General features: G+C 44.1%; 1 long non-coding RNA gene across 1 annotated transcript; it reads left to right on the forward strand.

Moving 5' to 3' along the window:
* Positions 1-357: 357 nt before the first annotated feature.
* LOC116971315 lies at positions 358-22566 on the forward strand. Its single transcript, XR_004411467.1, has 3 exons — positions 358-478; positions 20587-20697; positions 22502-22566. It is a non-coding gene; the product is annotated as an uncharacterized LOC116971315 (long non-coding RNA).
* Positions 22567-22997: the final 431 nt, after the last annotated feature.

Genomic DNA, 22997 nt, shown 5'->3' on the forward strand with positions numbered 1-22997 from the left:
TCGAGTCATCCACCATGTACAGATACAGGAGAGAAGGGAATAATGTATAGAGCAAGATAAAGTTCAGTAAAGTCCAATTAAAGGTAGTCTAAGGGTCTCCAATGAGGTAAATGGTCTCAGGATCATTCTCTATTTGTTGATAGCATGGTGCAGTTGCCTGATGAAAACTGGGAAGAGACTTCAGACTCTTCTGTGGGATGCAGGATCCCGATGTGAAACATCTTCTATACATCTCCATCAACATATGCTGCCTGACCTGCTGAATTCCTCCAGTAGTTTTTTTTTTAAATTTGGTGTTGTGTTGTCCAGTTTTATTTGAGAATAAGCATTCTTGTCTGTCTCCTAGGTAAAGACCGACTGTCCGAGTGCCTCCATGTGTCAACAAGCCAAGCCGGACAGTTTATTGAAAGCTTCCTCCAGAAGTACAAGGAAGTGCGCACATTCACTCAGAGAACCATACAGCAGTGCCACCAACGAGGTGGGTTTTGATGATTGTGGAGGGGAATTTAGCATTATACCTGCACCTTGATTCTGACTTTACTTGGGGCCCAGCTCAGATAGGAACATAAACAAAATAAAACATCTCGTAGATCAGCGGTGAGTTTCTCAAATAAGTCGGTTTATTAAAGACCTTAACAGTGCACACTGGACAAAAAACACTGAGAGAACCCAAAGTGCTTCAAAGATCACAGTGTCTACAGCAGTTTTACATTCTCACAACACAATAGTTACTTGTGGATTCTACATTTTTAAAATGTCATCATTGCTCAATGTCTCTGTAACCTTTCATCTTTGTCTATCCCCGGGTATCTTTAACTTTATGCTCCATGTTACTTAAAAAAAATACTCTCACCCCATTTGTATAATAAGTGGACCCCATAAATGTCAGTACCCCTGATAAGGTTTATTACCCTCAGCTTAGCTTACAACCTCCAATGTTTATTTTAACTAAACTAGCTGTGCTGTGGTGGAACCTAAACACCATGATTAATCTATTTATAGTCTCACTAATATCCTTAGGTTCCCTATGTTGTCCATTTTTCCCATCATACTTCCCAAGTATGGGTTACACACATTATAAACTACTAATTTTCCTTGCAATTTCAAACATTCTGACAACAATAAACTTCTTGACACCAGATACAATAGTAATATTTACATGGGCATCACAGTGGCAGAGTTGCAGCCTTACAGCAGCAGAGACCAGGGTTCGATCCGGAATATGGGTGCTGTCTCTACAAAGTTTGTACGTTCTCCCTGTGACTGCAGGGGTTTTCTTCGGGTGGTCCAGTTTCCTCCCACACTCTAAAGACGTGCAGGTTTGTAGGTTAATGGCTTCTGTAAAATTATAAATCGTCCCCAGTGTGTAGGATTGCGCTAGTGTACAGGGTGATCGTTGGTCGTTGCGGACTTGGAAGGCCGAAGGGCCTTTCTCCACACTGTATCTCTAAACTAAACTAAAAACTAAAAAAGGCTTTTAAATAGGCACAGGGATATGCAGAGATATGGATCATGTTTAGACAGAGGAGATTAATTTAATTTAGCATCATGTTGGGCGTGGACATTGTGGGCTAAATGGCCTGTTTCAGTGCTATACTGTTCTGTGTTCTATGTACTGCATTGAAGGTCAGTCATTTTGCTGTAGCGCTGGAGTCACAAAAGGACCAGAGCAGCTGAGATCTTTAGTCCTCCGTTCCCCTCTGGACATTGGTGAACCAAATGTTTTCAACAGTCTGGTACATTCACAGTCACATTTACCCACACAATTATTTTATGCTCAGGTTACTAGACCTTTCAGGATCTCATAATTTGTGCACAATTAAATCATTTAGTTGAACTGTAGTTGAACCATGTACATACTTCCAACAGCCATATACTGCAGCATCTCTGAGCTATCCTACACTTCTGGGCAATAGAATTCACACCTGCCTTACCAAGGCAACGTATATATATTTTTGTGCCAATATATTTTCTCCAACGTCGGATTTATTTGGATTTTAAAATTCATATACCCCCTGTATCACAAACATACTGCAATTCATTGTTTTGGCATTGATGTCTCCCATTAATATTGACTTTGGCTAAGTTTGATCCCTATTTATTTACAGCAATGTTTCAAAGAGTCATTGAGTCATTGCACAGTTGTAGACCCTTCGGCCCGCTGAGTCTTCACCAACCATCAACCACCCTTTTACACTAATTCTACATTCATCCCATTTTTTTTAGCCTTCTCACGACCCCATCAGCTCCCTCCAGATTGTACTATTCACATACACGCTAATGGCAATTCACAGCCGCCAATTAACCTACAAGCCTGCACGTCTTTGGGATGTGGGGGGAAACTAGGCACCCTGAGGAAACCCAAGCGGTCACAGGAAAAACATGCAAACTCCACACAGACAGTACCTGGGGTCAGGATTGGTTTCGGTGTAGGTTTATCATTGTCACGTGTACCGAGATACAGTGAAAAACTTGTTTGCGTGCTATCCAGTCTAATCATAGTATCCTTGAGTGTAATCAAGCCATGCACAAGTATAAGAGGTAGTGCAAAGAGAAAAATACCAGAGTGCAGAATATAGTGTTACTGTTACAGAGAAAGTGCAAAGTCTACAGTCAGGTAGATGGGGAGATCAGAACCACATCCTAGTTTACGGGAGGACTGTTCAGTAGTCTGATTACAACGGCAAAGAAGCTGATCAGGAATCTGGTGGTACGTGCTTTCAAGTTTTTGGATCTTCTGCCCAACAGGAGAGGGGAGAAGTGTTTCTGTCATTTTGCCAGGCACATGGATGGGAAAGGTTTAGAGGGACATGGACCAAAACGGAAACATTTTACTAGCTTAGAGGTGCATCTCGGTCAGCATGGAGAAGTTGGGCCAAAGGGCCTGTTTCCGTGCTGTATGAATCTATGACTATGACTGATCGGGTTGAAATTGATCCTTGATTATGTTGGTTGCAATTCCGAGGGGGTGTGAAATGTAACCCATGGATTGAACCCAAGTCTCTGGCACACTGAGACAGTAGCTCTGCACATTAGACCACTCTGCTGCTAGATCTAAGAACTTTTTAGCCATGCAAGGTTTTCCAAATCTGAAGTCTGAAGAAGGGTTCAGACTAAAAACGTCACCTAACCGTGTTCTCCAGGGATGCTGCCAAACCCACTGAGTTACTCCAACACTTGGAGTAACATTTTTTCAACAATATTTAATTTGGGACTAACACAATCTATAAAGCTGTAAATCTGATGGAAGGTGACCACATAGTTCTTTATTTTTAAACATTATCAGGCTACAAGGCAGAGCAAGTATTTATTACCAATCATTCATTGTATTTGAGAAAGGAGAGATGACATAAACTCCGGGCTACAGACAGACAGTGGCTTACTGGTCTAATGTAAAGTGAAGTTAAGAGTTATTGGTGTGGGTCTGATCCATGTAGGTCAGGCCGAGTGAGACAACAAGAATCCCTCCCTCGTAAGGTGGCTGCTTACAGCGCCAGAGATCTGAGTTCAATACTGACTGCGGGTGCTGTCTATACGGAGCTTTTACGTTCTCCCTGTGACCACGTGGCTTTTCTCCAGACGCTCCGGTTTCCTCCCAATTCGAAAGACGTTTGGGTTTGCAGGTTAATTGCCTTCTGTAAATTGTCCCTAGTGTGTAGGATAGAACTAGTACACGCGTGATCACTGGTCGGTGTGGACACGATGGGCTGAAGGGCCTGTTTCCATGCTGTATCTCTGAAACTAAAATGACACTAGTAAATCAATTGGATTTTCACAACAATCCGGCGGCTTCATTCTGATTTTGTAAAATCTATTTTTTTGTAGTTCATCTTATTTTCAATCTGAATTTCAATTGCCCAACTGCTGTGCCGGGCTTTGAATTGATTATCGCTTGGATTAGAGTGCTCACTGGTGTATCTCGAGCCTTTTGGGTGAAATCCCTGCGGTGGGATCTATTTCTGGATAATCCTCAGATCTTGCTTTCAGCTCCTGAGAATCTTACTCTCCCCCATAACATTATCAAAATTAAAGCTTTTTACATCTTGCAGCTTTTTGGTTGTCTGTCCAACTCGGGTGAATGAATGGTGTGATATCCTTACTCAAAGTACCACACACCATAAGACACAAAGTGCTGGAGTAACTCAGCGGGTCAAGCGGCATCTCCGGAGAACAATGACTAGTGGCATTTCGGGTCGAAACCCTTCTTCAGACTGATTACTTACCAACTCAGACAGATAAAATTATGATCGGGTAGACAGGGTATCCCAGGGTGGAAATGTCAAATACTAGAGGGCACAATTTTAAGGTGAGAGAGGGAATGTTTGAAGGAGATGTGTGGGGCGAGTTTTTTACACAGTGGGTGGTGGTTCATTTATTGTACTGATTATAGAGCCATTCAATACAGAAACAAGCCCTTCACACGCATTGTCCATGCTAACCATCAAGTATACTAAGCAAAAAGCAAACTAAAGGCTGAAGTAACTCAGCGGCTCAGGCAGCATCTGTGCAGGGAATGGATAGGCGACATTTCGTGTTGGGACTCTTCTTCAGTCTGAGTCTCAAGAAAGGTCCTGACCTGAAATGTCATGAAGGATGAGAGGGGATCTTATAGAAACATAAAAATTCTTAAGGAATTGGACAGGCTAGGTGCAGCAAAAATGTTCCCGATGTTGGGGGAGTCCAGAACCAGGAATCGCAGTTTAAAAATAAGGGGTAGGCCATTTTTAGGACTGAGATGAGGAAAAACCTTTTCACCTAGAGAGATGTGAATCTGTGAGAAGGCAGAGGAGGCCAATTCACTGGATGTCTTCAAGAGAGAGTTAGATATATCTCTTAGAACTAACAGAATCGAGGGATATGGAGAAAATGCAGGAACAGGGTACTGATTTTGGATGATCAGCCATGATCATATTGAATGGCGGTGCTGGCTCGAAGCGCCGAATGGCCTACTCCTGCACCTATTTTCTATGTTTCTATGTCATCTGTCCATTCCCTTCACAGATGCTGCCTGACCTGCTGTGTTCCTCCAGCATTTTGTGTTTTGCAGGAAATAATGTAGATGTTTGAACTGCAGTGGGGGCCATTGGTGTTGAATGTTAATGCGTTCTCTGCGTGTGTCGACGAGCCGTCCACTCAGCCATGGGATGCTGTGCCCTTTGCCTAATGTCACACTTCCCTGCAGCCAGTCTGAATAAACAGCAGATGATGGGAAGACTCTGACCTTCTGTAAGAGTATAATTAACTGCACAGTTCTCTCCATCCTTGAAAAACTGCTTCACTAGTGACCTTCCCCTGCTGAGAATATTCATTTCACCAAAGCAACTCCCTCCCCCCCCAGTGACTTTTATTTCTTCTGTGTAATTTCCTTAGAGCTTCCAGTCTCACTAATGCATTGGGTCGGATAGCTACTATGGAAAGTCCTCCATTAGTATCTGCTCCTTACCCTGTGAAGCACAGTTTTCTTTCCTCTCACTGAAACAGTTGCTGGTATTCGCAATCTCTCAAAGGTGTCGGCCTGATTTTACCCCCTGACCTCCTGGCCAGTGAGCTATGTTGTGGACATTGTAACCCTCTGGAGGACAGAGGGTTGATAATTTTTTGCTTAATTCCAGGCCATTTTGATATCGTAAGATCGAAAGACCATAAGGCATAGGAGCAGAATTAGGCTACTCGGCCTATCAAGTCTACCCCACCATTTGATCATATCTGATCTATATTTCCCTCTCAGCCTCATTCAGATTCAGATTCAGATTCAGATTCAATTTTAATTGTCATTGTCAGTGTACAGTACAGAGACAACGAAATGCAATTAGCATCTCCCTGGAAGAGCGACATAGCAAATGATTTGAATAAATAATAATAAGTGTCCGGGGGGGGTGATTGGCAGTCACCGAGGTACATTGTTGAGTAGAGTGACAGCCGCCGGGAAGAAGCTGTTCCTGGACCTGCTGGTTCGGCAACGGAGAGACCTGTAGCGCCTCCCGGATGGTAGGAGGGTAAACAGTCCATGGTTGGGGTGAGAGCAGTCCTTGGCGATGCTGAACGGCCTCCGCAGACAATGCTTGCTTTGGACAGACGCAATGGAGGGGAGCGAGGAACCGGTGATGCGTTGGGCAATTTTCACCACCCTCTGCAATGCCTTCCGGTCGGAGACAGAGCAGTTGCCATACCATACTGTGATGCAGTTGGTAAGGATGCTCTCGATGGTGCAGTGGTAGAAGTTCACCAGGATCTGAGGAGACAGATGGATCTTCTTCAGTCTCCTCAGGAAGAAGAGATGCTGGTGAGCCTTCTTGATCAGAGTTGAGGTATTGTGGGTCCAAGAGAGCTCATCGGAGATGTTGACTCCCAGGAACCTGAAGCTAGAAACACGTTCCACCTCCGTCCCGTTAATGTGGATGGGGGTGTGCGTGCCGCCCCTTGACTTCCTGAAGTCTACAATGAGCTCCTTGGTCTTCTTGGAGTTAAGGGCCAGGTTGTTGTCAGCGCACCATGCTGCTAAGTGCTGGACCTCCTCCCTGTAGGCCGACTCATCGTTGTTGCTGATGAGGCCAATCACCGTTGTATCATCTGCATACTTGATGATGGTGTTAGTACCATGTACAGGTGTGCAGTCATAGGTGAAGGGAGTAGAGGAGGGGGCTCAGCACACAGCCCTGTGGAACGCCGGTGTTCAGGGTGAGGGTTGAAGAGGTGTGCTTGTCTAACCTAACAGACTGGGGTCTGTTGGTTAGAAAGTCCAGTATCCAGTTGCAGAGGGAGGGGTCGATGCCCAGGTTACCGAGTTTGGTGATCAGTTTTGATGGTATAATGGTGTTGAATGCTGAGCTGTAATCGATGAACAGCATTCTTACATAAGTGTCTCTGTTGTCGAGGTGGGAGAGGGCGGAGTGAAGTGCCGTTGAGATGGCATCCTCCGTCCTCCTGTTCTTGCGGTAGGCAAACTGATAGGGATCCAGTGTGGGGGGTAGGCAGCTTTTGAGGTGTGCCAGGACCAGCCTCTCGAAGCACTTGGTGATGATGGGGTTAAGTGCAACTGGGCGGAAGTCATTGAGGCTTGCCGCTGTGGAGTGTTTTGGCACTGGCACGATAGAGGTGGTTTTAAGGCACGTGGGGACAACTGCTTGGGCAAGTGACAGGTTGAAGATGTCAGTCCAGACGTCTGTCAGCTGCGCAGCACAGGCCCTGAGCACGCGCCCGGAGATGCCGTCAGGGCCAGCAACTTTACGTGCATTAGTCCTACTCAGTGCCACGTATACGTCATAGGGGGTGAGTGTGAGGGGTTGGTGATCGGCAGGTAGCACAGCCTTGATGGCTGTCTCTAGATCGTCACTGTCGAAGCGGCCATAGAAGTGATTAAGCTCCTCAAGGAATGAGGCGTCGCTGGATGTGGGGGTGGTGTTGGAGGGTCTGTAGTCCGTGATGTCCTGGATGCCTTGCCACATGCGTCGGGGGTCGGAGTTGTTGTTGAAGTGCTCCTCAATCCTGAGCTTATGGCAGTGCTTGGCCTTCTTGATGCCCCTCTTCAGGTTAGCCCTGGCTGAACTGTAGGCTCGAGCATCGCCTGACCTAAAAGCGGTGTCCCTTGCTTTCAGCAGTAGCCTGACCTCGCTGTTCATCCATGGCTTCTGATTCGGGAATATGGTCACCTGTTTGAGGGAGGTGACACTATTGATGGTGGAGTTTATAAAGTCCAGAACAGAGGATGTGTAGGAATCAATGTCCGTGTGGGAGTCAAGGGTGGCCTGGGCTGCAAACGCCTTCCAGTCAGTGTTTCCAAAACACTGCTGAAGTGTGAAGTCCGCTTCCTCTGACCAGACTTTAACTGTCCTCACAGTTGGTTTAACCCGTCTGATGAGTGGGGAGTACTTAGGGAGCAGGAACAATGAGACGTGATCAGACTAACGAAGGTGGGGGAGGGGGATGGCTTTGTAAGCTTCAGCCTTGTTGGTGTAGACTTTGTCCAGTGTCTTGTCTACTCTAGTGGGGAAGGAGACATGTTGATGGAATTTGGGGAGTACAGTCTTCAGGTTAGAGTGATTGAAGTCACCCGCATTCTCCTGCCTTCTCTTCATATCTCAAGACACCCTTTGAGTCGCTGCCTCAAAAAGGCTGGCAGTATCATCAAGGACCCACACCATCCTGGCCACACACTCATCTCCCTGCTACCTTCAGATAAAAGATACAGGAGCTTGAAGACTGCAACAACCAGGTTCAGGAATAGCTACTTCCCCGCAGCCATCAGGCTATTAAACTTGGCTCGGACAAAACTCTGAACATTAATAGCCCATTATCTATTATCTGTTATTTGCACTTTATCATTTTATTTATTCATGGGTGTATATATTTATATAATGGTACTAGACTAAGTGGGACCCGTTGGGTCCCAGCATCACACAGGAGGGCTGGTCATCCAACGCAATATTCTACCTCTCCACCAATTCTAATATTGGTGACCAGTTGGAGGGGGGGGGGGGGCTTTCTGGAGCGCTAGTATGGGAGTTGTGGGCTGAAGGGACTGGTTTCAAGAGGGCTAGTATGCAAATTGTGCGCCAAATGAATTCTTGGGCTGGCGTCTCAGTCAATCAAGCCTGTTGTGCTGGCAACTCACTCACTCACGGCTGGTGGGCTGGTAGTTGACTCACGGCTAATCCTTGAAATTCTATTTCAAGCAGGGTATAAGGCCACCGAATTCAAGTGCAGTTTCTTACCACTTCTAGCAGGGTGCAAGGCCACCAAATTCAAGTGCAGTTTCATACCATTTGAAGTAGGGTGCAAAGCCACTAAAGACAGCGAGTCATGACCTCTCCCTCCTCCATCTTGCAGAGACTGAGCCACACCCACATTCCCGGGTTTTATAACCCCTCCCCCCCCCCCACCGGAAATGGTGTTGCTTTCATGGAGTGATTGACAGGAGAGAGATTCTCAACATTTAAAAAAAAACTAATAACACTTTTATTTTCATTGATGGGAAGAATTCTCTGCACTTGCTCAGCGGAGGGGGGACTGAGTAAGATGGCCAAAAATCACAGCCGTAAGTGGTCGCGTTTTATCTAAAATCAATATACAGTGCAAACAGGAAGTGCATTTGCAGTAGTGCCTTTTAACTTCAAGCCAAAGCTCCCAAGCCTCCATTTGCAGTAAGTAGTGCCTTTCAACTTCATGCCACCATTTGCAGTAAGTAGTGTCTTTCAACTTCAAGCCACACCCAAGCCATCATTTGCAGTAAGTGGTGTCTTTCAACTTCAAGCCACACCCAAGCCACCATTTGCAGTAAGTAGTGCCTTTTAACTTCAAGCCACACCCAAGCCATTATTTGCAGTAAGTGGTGTCTTTCAACTTCAAGCCACACCCAAGCCACCATTTGCAGTAAGTAGTGCCTTTCAACTTCATGCCACCATTTGCAGTAAGTAGTGTCTTTCAACTTCAAGCCACACCCAAGCCACCATTTGCAGTAAGTAGTGCCTTTTAACTTCAAGACAAAGCAACCAAGTCACCATTTGCAGTAATAGTGCCTTTCAACTTCAAGCCAAAGCAACCAAGCCACCATTTGCAGGAAGTAGTGCCTTTCAACTTCAAGTCAAAGCTCCCAAGCGACCATTTGCAGTAAGTAGTGCCTTTTAACTTCAAGCCAAAGCTCCCAAGCCACCATTTGCAGTAATAGTGCCTTTCAACTTCAAACCAAAGCTCCCAAGCCACCATTTGCAGAAAGTAGTTCTTTCAACTTCAAGCCAAAGCACCCAAGCCACCATTTGCAGTAAGTAGTGCCTTTCAACTTCATGCCACCATTTGCAGTAAGTAATGCCTTTCAACTTCAAGCCAATGCACCCACGCCCCCCCATTTGCAGTAAGTAGTGCATTTCAACTTCAAGCCACACCCACGCCCCCCCATTTGCAGGAAGTAGTGCCTTTCAACTTCAAGCCAAAGCAACCAATCCACCATTTGCAGTAAGTAGTGCATTTCAACTTCATTCCACCATTTGCAGTAAGTGGTGTCTTTCAACTTCAAGCCACACCCAAGCCACCATTTGCAGTAAGTAGTGCCTTTCAACTTCAAGCCAAAGCAACCAAGCCACCATTTGCAGTAATATTGCCTTTCAACTTCAAGCCAATGCACCCACGCCCCCCATTTGCAGAAAGTAGTGCTTTCAACTTCAAGCCAAAGCACCCAAGCCACCATTTGCAGTAAGTAGTGCCTTTCAACTTCATGCCACCATTTGCAGTAAGTAATGCCTTTCAACTTCAAGCCAATGCACCCACGCCCCCCCATTTGCAGTAAGTAGTGCCTTTCAACTTCAAGCCACACCCACGCCCCCCCATTTGCAGGAAGTAGTGCCTTTCAACTTCAAGCCAAAGCAACCAATCCACCATTTGCAGTAAGTAGTGCATTTCAACTTCATTCCACCATTTGCAGTAAGTGGTGTCTTTCAACTTCAAGCCACACCCAAGCCACAATTTGCAGTAAGTAGTGCCTTTCAACTTCAAGCCAAAGCAACCAAGCCACCATTTGCAGTAATATTGCCTTTCAACTTCAAGCCAATGCACCCACGCCCCCCATTTGCAGGAAGTAGTGCCTTTCAACTTCAAGCCACAATTTGCAGTAAGTAGTGCCTTTCAACTTCAAGTCAAAGCTCCCAAGCCACCATTTGCAGTAATAGTAATAGGGGGGGGGGGGGGGGGGGGGCGCTTTCTGGAGCGCTAGTATGAACCATTTTAGAACCAATAGTCATTTTTTTGCAAGCTTTAGAACCAATGGACATTTCTTTGCAAGCTTTTGAAGCAATAGACATTTTTTGCAAGCTTTAGAAGCAATAGACATTTTTTGCAAGCTTTAGAAGCAATAGACATTTTTTGCAAGCTTTAGAATCAATAGACACTTTTTGCAAGCTTTAGAAGCAATATTGGCACTTTTTGCAAGCTTTAGAAGGAATAGACATTTTTTTGCAAGCTTTAGAACCAATAGACATTTTTTTGGCAAGCTTTAGAACCAATAGAGACACTTTTTGCAAGCTTTAGAACCAATGGACATTTTTTTTGCAAGCTTTAGAACCAATAGACATTGTTTTGCAAGCTTTAGAACCAATAGACATTTTTTGCAAGCTTTAGAACCAATAGACATTTTTTGCAAGCTTTAGAAGCAATTGACATTTTTTGCAAGCTTTAGAAGCAATAGACACCTTTTGCAAGCTTTAGAAGCAATAGAGACACTTTTTGCAAGCTTTAGAAGCAATAGACATTTTTTGCAAGCTTTGGAACCAATAGACATTTTTTTGCATGCTTTAGAACCAATAGACATTTTTTTGCAAGCTTTAGAACCAATAGACATTTATTGCAAGCTTTAGAATCAATAGAGACACTTTTTGCAAGCTTTAGAACCAATAGGATGTACAAAGTTGAATAAATTTTGGAGTGATATACTTGATATATTTACAAAGCTCTTCAAGTCAAGAATAGAACCCAAAATGGAATGGATTATATTTGGAATAATAGGAGAAGATACCAATTTAAATAAAGACCAAAATGTTTTTTTAAATTATGGGTTAATAATTGGAAAGAAATTGATACTTACATTTTGGAAAAATACTGCCATACCAACTGTTAAAATGTGGATTAGGAATATGATGGACATAGCACGCCTTGAAGAAATGAGACTCCGACTAATAGATAAATATGACCAATTCTTAAGGAGTTGGTCTCCTTTCATCGACTTTTTGGAATCATGTGATGCAGCGGTACCATAAGGATTGCTGATTTCAGTTCATGACGTGGATAGATCTACATCTCCGAATACAGATTTGAAAAATTCTCTTTTAAGGGGCCTTCTCTTCTACTTTCCACTTTTTCTTTTTTCTTTTTCTTTTTTTCTTTTTTATATACACACTTCACGTTTTTCTACTCTCTACCATCTATTTTTCCACTTTTTCCCCTTTCTATTGTTTTCTTTTTCTTGTCTTGCTTACTTCCTTCTCATAACATAAAACTAGAGGTTGTACATAGAATGGATTACGGTATGACATAGTTGGCACCTAAAATTAGGTTCCACTGTACTGTTTTGTACTGTATTAACTTCTAATAAAATAAACAAAAAGAACCAATAGACATTTTTTTGCAAGCTTTAGAACCAATAGACACTTTTTTTTGCAAGATTTAGATCCAATATACTTTTATTTGCAAGCTTTAGAACCAATAGACATTTCTTTGCAAGCTTTAGAACCAATAGACATTTTTGGCAAGCTTTACAACCAATAGAGACACTTTTTGGAAGCTTTAGAACAAATAGACATTTTTTTGCAAGCTTTAGAACCAATAGATTTTTCTGCAAGCTTTAGAACCAATAGACATTTTTTTGCAAGTTTAGAACCAATAGACACATTCTGCAAGCATTTTAGAACCACTAAGGGCACTTACATTTGAGTAGACATGTGTTCAGTGTTATTCACAGCTCAGAGAAACGTGACCCTCTGCCTTCCTCCAGCTTGCAGACACTGATTGAGGCACAACACTTCCTGGTTTTATAGTCGCTCCCCCCTGCCGCCAGCGGGGGCAGCAGAGAGAATGGGGAATTTTGTAAAAACATTAATATCTCTGTCATTTTTAATCGACGGGAAAAATCATCGGCACACATGCGGCGGAGGGGGGCTCTGAGCGAGGTGGCCAAAAATGACGGCCGTAGGTAGCGGCGTTCTCTTGGAAATCGCAGCACAGATCGCCAAAACCGATCAAGAACAGAGTTTTAGTAATATATAGATAGATATGGACACACTGATCTGTTTTGTAGTCAATGCCTACTATGTTCTGTTGTGCTGAAGCAAAGCAAGAATTTCATTGTCCTATCAGGGACACATGACAATAAACTCTCTTGAATCTTGAATCTCTTAATAAACTAAAACCTATCAATCTCTGCTTTAAAATATTGATGTAAATTGGACCTACCCTGCTTTCTTCCTGTCTTCCTGTCACCCTCTTTCTCTCTCTCTTCATTTCTGTTCTATTTCTACTTTCCTCTCTACTTGTTCAGAAATCAGAGTGTTTTACAGCAACAGGCCCTTTGGCCCATCGGGTCCGCACTGACCATCAAGCATCCCAGTTTACGCCAACCCTCCTCTAATCCCATTTTATTCTGCCCTGATTCTCCCACTTATCTACACATGCAGGGTAATTTACAGAGGGCAATCAACTTACCACTGCACAAAATCTTTGGGGTGTGGGAGGAAAGCTTAGTACCCGGGGAAAACCCAAATGATCACAGTGGGAACGTGCAAACACCACAGAGACAGTATCCGGGTACAAGATTGAATCCATGTTGCTGGACTTGAAGCCGCACCACTTGCTGCATCACCGTGCAACCTGAAAACTTCTTCTGCATTCGTCAGTGTAAACCCAGATCTCCTCAATGATAGATGAGCACTGTACCAATGACAAACAGCGGCCCTGTTGAAACAGGTTTTTTAAAGATGGTCCAGGGATTCCTAGGCTGAAGCACAGGAGGTGTAGTACGATACAACACAGAAACAGGGCCTTCAGCCCAGCCCAACCCATCCAATGCTGACCAAAGTGTCTACCTGAGATAGATACAAAATGCTGGAGTAACTCAGAGGGTCAGGCAGCATCTCTGGTGAAAAAGGATGGGCGACGTTTTGGAATGGGACGGAAAGGTCCCGACCCAAAATGTCACCCAGCCTTCTTCTCCAGAGATGCTGCCTGACCCTCTGATTTACTTCAGCACTTTATGTCTATCTTTGTTATAAATTAGCATCTGCATTTCTTTGTTTCTACATTTTGTCTACCTGAGCTAGTCCCATTTGTCTGTGTTTGGTCCATATCCCTCTAAACCTTTTCCTATCCTCATATCTGTCCATATGTTTATTAAATGTTGTAATTGTACCCATCCCTACTTATTTGTCATAGTGGTGCAGTGGTAGAGTTGCTGCCTCACATCGCCAGAGACCCGGGTTTGATCCTGACCTCGGATGTAGTCTGTACGGAGTTTGCACGTTCTCCCTGTGATCACATGGGTTTTCTCCAGGTGCTCTGGTTTCCTCCCACACTCCAAATACATACAGGTTTGTAGGTTAATTGGCTTTGGTAAAATTGTAATTTGTCCCTAGTGTGTAGGATAGTGCCAGCGTATCGGGATCGCCTGGTTCCATGTTGTATCTCTAAAGCCTTACAACACAAGCCTTCCTGACCTGACAATATCCTTGTGAATCTTCTCTCCATGTTTTCCAGCTTACTGACATCCTTCCTACAGCTGGACAACCAGAAATCCCAACATGAATCCGAGTGCAGTCTTGCCAAACAGCCTGCCCAGTTGTAACATGATGCACCAACTTTGTACATGAAGAAAAGCATACCAAATGCCTTCCTAACCAACCTGTCTACCTGTGTTGCCACCTTCCGGAACTATGTACACGTATCACTTGTTTTCTTTGTTCTACAACACTCTCTAGGACTCTGCCATTTACTGTGTAAGTCCTGCCCTGGTTTAACTTCGCAAAATACACTTTGCATTGCTCTGAGTTAAATGCCATTCCTTAACACATAGAAACATAGAAAATAGGTGCAGGAGTAGGCCATTCGGCCCTTCGAGCCTGCACCGCCATTCAATATGATCATGCCTGATCATATTGAATGGTGTTATTGAATGGCATATTGAAACACATTTTATCAGTTGTTCAAGATCCTTTTGTAATCTTAGATAACCTTGTTTGCCAACCCCGACACTACCAATTTTGGTGTCGTCTGCAAACGTACTAACTTTGCCACCTCCATACTCATCAAAATTGTTGAATTGATGACAAACAAAGAGGACCCAGCACAAATTGCTGTGACACATCACCGGTCACATGCCTCCAATCTGTAAAACAACCCTCCATTACCAGCCTCTGACTCCTTACATCAAGTCAATTTTGTGTCCAATTGGCTAGCTGACCCCAGATTCCCATGTGATCTAACCTTCCAGCCCAGTTGACCACAAGAAGCCCTGTCAAAGTCCTTACTAAAGCCAACATAGACAACATACACCACCTTGCCCTCATCAAGCCTCTTGATCACCTCTTCAAAACACTTATCAATTTCATGATACCTGATTTCCCACACACAAAGCCATGCTGAGCGACTATCCTTGATCAGTCCGTGCCTTTCCAAATGCAGGTAGAACCTGTCTTGCAGAATTGTAGCAGATTTTTTGAATATTTTTCAGTGAGTAGGGAGGAACTTTTGGTATTACTAGATTACTACCCTCCTCCTGATTGGATCTCCTTTAAAATTCATATTCGCTATGAGAGAGATCTTCACCTCTGTCTTTGCTTAAAATTCATTCAATCTCGGGAGCAGAACTAGAACTGTTGACCCATTATAGCAATGGACAGATACTCTCTTTCCTCATTATTCCAGCATCTGCAGTTCCTTGTGTCTCACAATTCCAACATCTGTAGTTTCTTGTCTCAAAATTCCAACATCTGTAATTCCTTGTGTCTTAAGATTCCAGCATCACCAGTTTCTTGTGTTCCAGGATACCAGCATCTGCAGTTTATTGCGTCTGTTCTCTCTTCTCCCCTGGTACCAGGACTGCATTGTGTAAACGGCAAACAAAAAAATCAAACAGGAAAGTTGGCAGCATCGTGTATCCAGGAGTATTTTGGCAAGAAAACCGTTGACCTTAGTTGCAACAGCACAATCAGGCTTGTGTTTCATGATGATTGTTATTCGAAACACATTCCAATTAAAGAACTTGTTCGGCAGCTCACAGGGCAAATGTTCTCAAATAGCTGCTGAGATACCTGCCTGCCTGAGAAAGAAGCAACTGAAGAGAATCATTGTTGGTCATGCAATAAAGGCCACTGGGTGCTCCCGAGGAGCTCAGTAACTTTAGATGTGCCTTTGAGCAAGTATGAATGAAAGACAGTTTGGAATGCTTGCAAGATCTGCCTGTCTTTGATGTAACCAGGTCATTCCATTACAAAATGGCTTAACTGCTGAGAACTCCAAGTTTCCAAAAGGTTACGTCTTTTGTAAAACAAAAGAGTTCATTCAACAAAAAAATTCAATTATGACCCGAGTCCTTCCTTAACAATTAAAGGAAAATGTCTTTTGGTGTTTGCCAAGCTTTTGGTAGTGAAGCTTTTTCCCACAGTAGATATCTAGAATTAGTGTCAATCATTGATGGTCACTGCTTAAAGGAAGTAGTTTTTCATAGAACCAGTTCCAACAAAACCCAGGGGTAACTGACAGTACCAATATTCTGCTCCTAAGCAAACTACCATGGAATTTTTACTGACCATTCAAGAGAAGCTGGACAGTGTGAGTCTGTTCTTTGGAGTTTAGAAGAATGAGGAGTGTCCTTATCTAAACATATAGATCCTAAGGGATAACCAAAGAACTGCAGATGATGGAATCTTGCGTGGACCATAAAGTGCTGAAGTAACTCATTGGGTCAGGCAGCATCTCTGGAGCACATGGATAGGCGACGTTCTGGGTTGGGATCATTTAAACTTTAGACTTTAAAGATACAGCGCGGAAACAGGCCCTTTGGCCCACCGAGTCCGAGCCGACCAGCGATCAACTCGTACACTAGCACTATCCTACATGCTAGGGACAATTTATAATTTTTCCCAAAGCCAATTAACCTACAAACCTGCACGTCTTTGGTGTGTGGGAGGAACCTGGAGGAAATTCACGAGTTCACAGCGAGAATATACAAACTCCGTACAGACAGCACCTGTAGTCATGATCGACCCTGGGTCTCCAGTGCTGTAAGGCTGCAACTCTACTGCTGCGCCACTGTGTCGCCCTTTCTTCTGACCTCAGGTCCTAAGGGGCTTGACAGGGTAAACTGAAATGATTTCACTTGTGGGAGAGTCACAAAGAAAGGGTCATAGCTACAAGCTGAGGGGTTGGTCAATTAAAACCGGTTGCGCAGAAATGTCTTCTGTCACAGGGTAGTAACTCTCTGGAATCCTCTGCCCCTGGGGGTTATGGAGTTCAGATCATTAGACTCTATACATTTATATATATGGATAGGAAGGGTTTTGAGGGATTTGGGCCAAATGGCTACAATGCCAAGTTCTTTGGCATGGACAAGGTGGGCCAAAGTGCCTGTTTCAATGGCTGTAAGATGTGTTTAGTTTTAGAGATACAGCATGGGAACAGGCCCTTCAGTCCACCAAGTTCACACTGACCATCGATTACCCTTTCACACTGGTTCTCTGGTATCCCGACTTGCATCCACTCCCTGCACAATTTATAGAGGCCATTTAACCTACCACCACCCACATCTTTGGCTTTAGGGCCCTGAACCTGCTCCAATTCTCTTGTGTTCTTGTGATTTCTAAACTCAGTTTATGGTTGTGGGTAACCCTCTCACTCTGATGAAGGATCTACTGGAATTATCTTCCTGAGACCTGAGTTCAAACAGTGGCTGGGTGAAAGTTTAGGTATTGCTTATTTATTGTCACGTGTACTGGGAGACAGTGAAACATTTTGTTCTGCCTGTCATCAGGAAGAAGGTATAGGAGTCTGAAAACTGTAATGTGTCCAGAACAGCTTCTTCCCAACATCTATCAGGCTTTTCAACACTTCAAACTTCAACAAAAGTTCATGTTATAGTAGCAGAATTTGGCAATCTGGTCCATGAAGTCTACTCCGCCATTCAATCATGGCTGATTATCTTTCCCACTCAACTCTATTCTCCTGCCTTCTCCCCATAACCCTTGACACACTTATTAATCAAGAATCTGTCAATCTCTGCCTTAAAAATATGCAATGACTTGGCCTCCACAGGATGGAGTGCAATGAATTCCACAGATTCACCACCCCCTGACTGAAGAAATTACTCCTCATCTCCTTTCTAAAGGCATGCCCTTTTATTACGAAGCTATGGCCTTTGGTCCTAGACTTTCCCCCTAGTGGAAACATCCTCTCCACATCTACTCTATCCAGGTCTTTCACCTAAACTCTGAAATACGCACTGCCTGGGTATACTGGGGAATTTGTTTTGTTTTTGCACTATATTGGGTTTTTTATTTATCATGCCATACATGAGTGCAACAGATAATGGGTGGTGTGCATATGGAACGAGCTGCTGGAGGAGGTAGTTGAGGCAGTATTTAAAAGACACTTGGACAGGTACAAGGATAGGAAAGGTTTAGAGGGATATGGGCTAAATGCAGCCAAATGAAACTAGCTTAGATGGGGAATCTTGCTTGGCATGGACGAGTTGGGCTGAAGGGCCTGTTTCCGTGGTCTATGACTATAGCAATGATGAGTGCCTGGACCGCACTTCCAAGGGGGTGGCGGAAACAGGTATGGTAGTGACTTTTATGAGGTTTTTAGATAGGCACGTGGATATGCAGGGAACAGAGGGATATGGATCACGTGCAGGCAGACGGGATTAGTTTAACTTGGAATCATGTACGGCATGGACATCGTGGCCCTTGATAAGTTTCAACACTGGACTCAGTCTAACGGAAGGGAGAGTGACTTAGATCACAGGCAGCAGGGGAGGAATTGGGGACCTGGTGGGAGAATGTGAGAATAATGCGAAGCAGAATAAAGCGGTGTATTTGGTCATTTGAGTAACTCAATTCCAAATGTTGTCAGAAATTCACATCATATCCGTATACATTCCCAATTTTAAAAGAACTTGCAGATCCATAAATCATAAGCTAGAAACTAGCAAACACAAGGTGAGATGATGGAATGGCAGGGTGTGAAAGGTTGACACAAGTAACTGCAGATGCTAGAATCTTCAGCAGAACACATAGTGCAGGATTAACACAGTGAGTCAAGGCAGCATCCGTGGAGGGAATGGATAGATGACATATTGTGTTGGGACCCTTCTTCAGACCCAGATTTGGCTGCAAATTATGATCCTAATGCAAGCTTTGATATCAATGATAATGATCCAGATCCTCAACCAAGATACAACTATAATGACAATAATCGAAGAATCATTGAATCATTCTGAAGAAAGCCTCCAATCCGAAGAGCAGTTTGTCCATTCTCTCCACAGATGCTGCCTGACCTGCTGAGTTACTCCAGCTCTTTGTGTTGTGCTCATTGATTATGTTGACTGCTTTCTCGAGGCTGTGTGGTCTCCATTTAACTCCCTCTGCGGCCCCAAATTGTTTTTTAGTTCTCAACTTCAGAGAGAACTGTTGCTACTGTAAATTTATATTACAAATTCTCTCTGAAGTGAGCTAAATGATGTGAAAAGCATATTTCCTCCTCAGAGATCTGAGATGAATATATCCCAAATTGTCAATAATTTGGTTCTTACTGGGAAATGCAAAGATAATCTTTTGTGCAGCTGGTCTCCTGTCTGTGAGAAAGCCTTTTTGTCGACTCGTTGCTAAGGAGCCAGTACATCTGTAGCCTGCAGTTCATGTGTTTCAACATTTTATATTGGAAGCATAGAAGAAGTACACCCAGAGGAGGTCAAATAAACTATTATGCCTATTGAAAAAGAGCTACCCAGTTTAACTCCATCATCCCAGTCCAAACCGTGCCGTACTTCCTTAAGACATACAAGGATGCCTTTTCGGTGTGTCAAGTCTATGCTGGTCCAAAGGGCAATCCCATTTCCCACAAATTTTCCCTGTAATCTATTCTCCCCACATTCCCATGAACTTTCAGGGCATCAATATAGCTTCCTTCCTTGGAGACACAAGGAACTTGAATTTTGCATAGAACACAAAGCGTTGGAGTAGCTCAGGGGATCAGGTAACATCTCTTGAAGGGTCCTGACTCGAAAAGTCATGTATCTATGTCTCCTAAAGATGCTGCTTTCCTGACCCTCTGAATTACTCCAGTACTTTGTGTTCTACTGCTTCCTTCCTTTTCTTGCTATAATTCTCTTTCTCTCTCCTTTTCTCTCTCTCTCTGTTTCTCTCTCTCTCTCCTCATTTCTGTTCTCTTCCTACCTTGCTCTCTTCCTCTTTTCTTCTTCTGAGTCAGAGTGTCAGACACCACAGAAGCAGGCTCTTCGGCCCATCATCCAGCCATCCATTTTTACGCTCTAATCTCATTTTATTCTCCTCACATTCCCTTCAATACCCCCAGGATTCTCCCACTCACCCTCTTACAAGGGGTCAATTACAGTGGCCTATTAACCTACCAACTCTTACATCTTTGGGATATGGAAGAACACCGAAGCAGGTGGGAGAACGTGCAAACTCCATACAGTCAGCGGCAGAGGTCGGGATTGAACCCGGTCTCAGGAGGCTGTGATGCAGCAGCTCCACTCGCTGTGCCACTCTGTCACCTATAGACCACATCTCTTTGAGTAAGAATTTCATTGTTCCTTTTTGGGATATACGACAATAAAACACTCTGGACTCTTGAAATGCACCTGCAGGTACAGTTTCAGTGTAATGATGTCTGCTGCCTCTTAAGGCCCTCTGGCATTTGTTATCCTTAGAAATGTTCACAGAACTATTTAGATGTACATGAGAACACCAGGCCCATCATATCCCGGTGAGATTTCTTAAGGGCCAGCTGATTATCATAGACAGGGTCCGTGGAGAATTATTCATTTTAAAGATCTGCAGTGTAATGGAGATGACGTGTGCCCTCCTGTTCTATTAGGTCACGTTGTTTCAATTATGGGGCGCAAGAGATCGTTCCTTCTCATCAACTCACAAGACTACAGTGCCCGAAATCAAGCAGAGAGACAGGCCATCAACTTTGTAGTTCAAGGTAAGAAGAATAAATTCTGCTCGGTCTAGCAGTCTACCGACCTGGATTAGAAGGTATAAGCCATAAGGAGAGGTTAGACAAACTTGGATTGTTTTCTCTGCTCGTCAGAGGCTGAGGGGAGGGAGACCTGATAAAAGTATATATCATTATGAGTGGCACAGAAAGGGGAGATTGTCAGAACCTTTATTCCCCAAGGTGGAAATGTCAAGGTAGGTCCAAGGAAGGAACTCCAGCATTTTGTGTCTTTTTTTTGGAATGGGTACAGGAGCGCATTGCTTTAAAGGTGAGAAGGGCAAAGTATAAAGGAGATGTGCAGGGGCAAGTTTTTTTACACAGAGAGTGGTGGGTCCCTGGAATGCACTGCCAGGGGTGGAGGCAAATATGACAGTGGTGCTTAAGAGCTTTTAGATAGGCACATGGAAGTACAGGCAATGGAGAGAAATGGATCATGTGCAGGCTGATGAGATTAGTTTCACACGGCATCGTGTACGGTGCAGACATCGTGAGCCAAAGGGCCTGTTCCTGTGCTGTAGTTTTCTATATTCCGTGTTTTATCTTGAGCTGTAATCATATAAGAAACCTTACAGCCTGGAAGTGTTGAGTAGTTTGTCCAACAGAGTCATAGAGTCATACAGCATATGAACCAGGGACCAGGCCCTTCAGCCCAACCCGTTCATACCAACCAAGAGGCACCATCTAAGCTAGTCCCATTTACCTAGATTGGCCCATATCCGTCCATACCTTTCCCACCTATGTACCTGCCCAAATACCTTTTAAATGTTGTTATCGGCTCAACCACGACATCTGGCAGCTTGTTCCATAAACCCATGTAAGATAGACACAAAATGCTGGAGTAATGGACCTGTCCCACTTAGGCGATATTTTAGGCGACTACAGGCGACTTGGCTGTAGCCACATGTTCGCCGGTGATCGCCTGTATGGTCGTGAGTGGTCCCCTCAGTCGTGCAAAGAGTTGTTGCGTCTTTCTGGTCGCCGCAAAATTTTCAACATGTTGAACTTTTTTTGGCGACATTGGGTTTGGTGCATATGAGCGAATCTTGGCTTCTCCTGATGTAGGTGCTATGGTAGGTCGTCGCCAGGATGACGTAGGTTGTCGCCGGTGCCGACTTCGGTGAATTCCATTGGCGACTACCTACGTCAACCTATGTCAACCGGCGACAGGTACCGGCAACTGAATTGTCTTACCTTGTCGTAGCTTGTCACGGGTGGACGTAGATTGTCGTAGGTGGACGTCCGAATGGTCGCCAGTTGTCAGTAGCTTGCCATAGCTTGACATCGACTAGGAGGTAGGTGGTTGTAGACATTGTCGTACAGGGGGTCCAGTCGCCGGTTTTTCGGTGACCTGCGACGACTATGACAGTCGCCGGCAGTCGCCCATAACTCAACAGGTCAGGCAGCACCTCTGGAGAAAATGGATTGGTGACGTTTCGGGTTAGGACTTTTCTTCAAAGGGTCCTAAACTGAAACATTACCTATATATTTTCTCCAAAGATGCTGCCTGACCCGCTGGTTATTCCAGGATTTTGTGTCTATCTTTCATATAAAAAACATCTGCAGTTCATTTTTATTACCATCTGTGTGTAAATGTTGCCCCTCAGGTTCCTCTCACCTTAAACCCATACCCTCTAGTTCTTGAATCCCTCCCCTGGGAAAAATTCTAGGGGCAGTGGTGATTTGAACCTGTTATTCTGCAGTAGTGGCAATAACCTGGGACAGTATGATTGGCTGTGTGGTTGTGGATTTGTGCACTAATACTGTTTTCCATGTATCGTTGCTTATGCAGGTTCTGCAGCTGATATTTGTAAGATGGCAATGATTAAGATTTTCATGAGCATTGCTTCCTCCTCCTCTCTCACAGCAAGGTAGGGAGCAACTACAAAGAACAACTAGAGACATAAGGTACTGGAGTAACTCAGCAAATGAGGCAGTTACTCTGCAAGACATGGATAGGTGACGTTTCGGGTCGGGATCTTTCTTCAGAGGGTTCTGATCCGAAACGTCGCCTATCCACGTCTTCCAGAAATGCTGCCTGACCCGCTGAGTTACTCCAACACTCTGTATCTTTGTTTGTTAACCAGCATCTGCAGTTCCTTGTGTCTACACAGAACAACTGGGCTGTATCTGTGTATCTGCTTTATTCCCACTGTTGTAATGAAATTCAAAACATTGAAATAGGTTCATTATTGTTACATGTATCGAAATACGGTAAAAAAAACTACTCATGTGTGAGTCCAATTAAACCATACACAATGTAACAGGTAGTGCAAAGGTTACAGTGT

The sequence above is a fragment of the Amblyraja radiata genome, chromosome 3 (genome assembly GCF_010909765.2).
Source record: "Amblyraja radiata isolate CabotCenter1 chromosome 3, sAmbRad1.1.pri, whole genome shotgun sequence".
NCBI classification, from domain to species: Eukaryota; Metazoa; Chordata; class Chondrichthyes; order Rajiformes; family Rajidae; genus Amblyraja; species Amblyraja radiata.